Source organism: Lacerta agilis, chromosome 7 (assembly GCF_009819535.1).
Source record: "Lacerta agilis isolate rLacAgi1 chromosome 7, rLacAgi1.pri, whole genome shotgun sequence".
NCBI lineage: Eukaryota > Metazoa > Chordata > Lepidosauria > Squamata > Lacertidae > Lacerta > Lacerta agilis.
This window is the reverse complement of record NC_046318.1, coordinates 23250519-23253792: the sequence shown is the minus strand read 5'-3', so window position 1 is coordinate 23253792 and position 3274 is coordinate 23250519.

Below are 3274 nucleotides of genomic sequence, written 5' to 3'. Positions count from 1 at the left end.
CTTGACCGGGGTGGGTGGGAGGAAGGATTTTTATTGCCCCCGTGGAATTTGCCTTTGCGTTTATGTTCCGTGTGTATTTTTAGTCTCTCTTAAACCAGCGCTAAGTAAGGGGTGATGTATCGTATGGTGTAATGCATGTGACAGGATGACCTGCTGATGCAGTTCTCCTCCAAGCAGTCCCATTGCTTGCATGGGCTGCTCCCCGGTCCCCTAGTGCCAATCAAGATCCTTCTGCAATGCTGAATCCCTGTAACAGACAAGTGCTATTCCTCATGAATACAGCCTGTCAGTGTATATATTATGTATTAGCTACACTGAGTTCATGCATGTCAGGCTTAAAATTGATTGCCATACTGCATCAGCTCCTTGCTGGCTTGTTTCTTGGCTGCTTTAAGATCAGAATATTTCTGTTTCTGGATATGTTCAATGTACTGTACATATGTGTACAGAGGCATACCCAGGGTCCCTTGTGCCCTTGGCAAGGAGCTGCCTGCATTCGATCTCGCCACAACAGTCCTGCTTCATTGCCACACAATATATGACATACACCCCATAGCCTGATAGGTGATTTTTGTGCCCTAGGCCGGGGGGGGGGGGGTTCTGTTTCACCAACCTCTAGGTATGTCTCTGTGTGTGTACACAATTGCCTGTAAATGCACACATCTGTATTGATGTCTGACATAAAGTAACAATGGTCCCAATGCATCACTATGATAGGGTAATTTGGAGGTGCACCAGCGAAGGAAAAGTAATAAGACTTACCCTTGTCCAGCTAGCATAATTCAAGGATGGGACTGCCTTGTTAGTGAGTATATACCGGTAAGCATGATCTTTTCAGTGTTCATTGGTAATCATTTCCTGTAACAAACAAACAAACAAACAACCATTCTAGTACTAAGAAAACAACATCATGCAGAGTAATGAAAATGTACAGTACTTTGAATGTGTGCAATGACTCCGCATTGTGAAAACCCAACTATTCTTGCTGAGCTCCTTAGGATGCAATTGTAAAGTGCACAGTATACCACTGACTTATTCTTTTCAGACTATTGAAGCTTTGTAATAAATAAATATGTAGGCAACCATTTTGTGCAGGAACAAAATAAATGACAAGTCTAAAGGAAGATCTTAACAAAGGTTGTGTGTTTTCCTTTTCATACGTCCACAGAATCGCGGTGCAAGCACATCATACGTTTAAAACACTCTCATTCCATGGTTTCCTCCTCCAAAAGATCGCAAAGAGATTTTCCTTGTTTGCACTCTGGCAACAGAATGAAAGTTACTTTATTACAAAGTCTATGCAGTGGGAGAAATTTCTGTGCAGCTCAAGGTTTTGTAAAGGCTCAATTAATGTGATTTCATATTTTCAGACATCCCGTAGAACAGAGTTCATGCTACTGTTTTCCTGTGAAGTTCTGCCCTTTGCAGTGCGCATAACATCATTAGCAGCGTTGCACTGGATTTTTGCGATTTATGTTTTAGATTCCTTTCCCTTACCACCCTGAAATTTGTGGAGGTATCAAGAGAGTTTGCCAAAAACGAAAGAACAAAAATCACAAAAAAGAGAACTCAACCACAAATTCAGCACTTGATCCAGCTAATTCCAGTTACCCGGCTCTCTATAGTTTCATTTTAAACTGTACGCCTTAAATCCAATGCATGCCTACTCATAAATAAGTCCCATCGAGTTCAATGAACTTACTTCTGGATAAGTGACTTCACTTTCAGCCACCTAGAAATCTGTGCCAGAAACCATAACCCCCATATGAATTGTTCGCCTTTCTTAACTTTGGAGCAAGGCAAAGCAGGTAAATGTGGCTACAGGTTTTTCAGCTGGGGTGACTACCGGTAAATAGGATCGGTAGCTCCTGAAACAAAAAAGAATTTTGGTACCTGAGCAGGTCCTGGGAGGAAAGGGAGAGGTGGAACAATGGGATGGGGCAACCCAAGGACTTTTAGTAAGACTTGGGTAGAGCCCACCAGTTTTTGAAGGTGTGTAGATGCAGCGCAGCATAAAAGCGTGGGTGTTTTTTTTCTTTCAATGACGGGAGTTGTATGTAGTCCATTGATGAACTACAGCTCACAACAACCCTGACTCCTGATGTGATCACCTGCACTCCACAAATGAAAATTGTGTGGTTTTTGCAGTGTATAAAAGATGGAAGATGCCAAGGGAAAACACAGGAAGCCACAACTGGATGACAACATTGTGTGGATATGCTCCAAAAAGTAGTGAAAGAGGCACAGGAATTCCATACTAAAAGGGCAAGCACCGTTATCCCACAGTGTTCAGTGGGGCTTCTTCCCTAGAAAGTACATTTACAATTGCACCCTTAATAAGCTAGTTCTACATACTAAGGGAAAGAGCTGATGTTCTCTTTTTAAGGAGCCATCGGTTAAAAGCTGAAAGTGGGATATAAATTAAATAAAGAAACAAAACAGGGTAAACAGCCCAATGGCATTTGTAAATGCACAACTGCCAGGTAAAATTCCAGACATGAAATGTGATGGTGTCTTTGAATTCTGCAATATGTTGTTTCTGGAGAAATAACAGAAAATGCACTTTGCAGTTGTAGTACATACTGTATGAAGTGCTACTCTCAACATGCTGGCAATTCAAGCAAGTGAGGCTAGGATTTTAATCTATGTAAAGTGCTGTTTTTTCCTCTAGGGATACAGAGCTCCCCCTCCCCACCTCTGTTGTTGTTAATAAGTAGGTCATTCCTATATTTTTAGACAGGAGAGTAAACTAACTGTTTGAACTCTTCCATCTGAGGGTGAAAAACATTGATTATTAAACTTCTATGCAGCACAAAAGCACCTGTAGTGTTTACTCTGACCCATCAAATATTTATCATTGTTCCTGAGAGGCTATTTCAATTGTGAAGAAGGCAATGCTGTTTGTTTGTTTGTTTTTTTTTAAAAAACTTGTTATCTCTATGGGAAGAGGAGAGATATGGAGCACAAAACTAAAAACTTAGAAGAATGAAACATACTGGCCAGCTTAAGAAACGTAGCTATAGAATTCTGATTCAGATACTCAAAAGGGAAAACCATAGGAGGGGCAAGTTAGCTGTTTAAGAAGCAGACCAAGGAACGCTCTATGAATACTATGCAACTAGCTAGCTGTTAGAATAATAGAATCATAGAATCATAGAGTTGGAAGAGACCACAAGGGCCATCCAGTCCAACCCCCTGCCAAGCAGGAAACACCATCAAAGCATTCCTGACAGATGGCTGTCAAGCCTCTGCTTAAAGACCTCCAAAGAAGGAG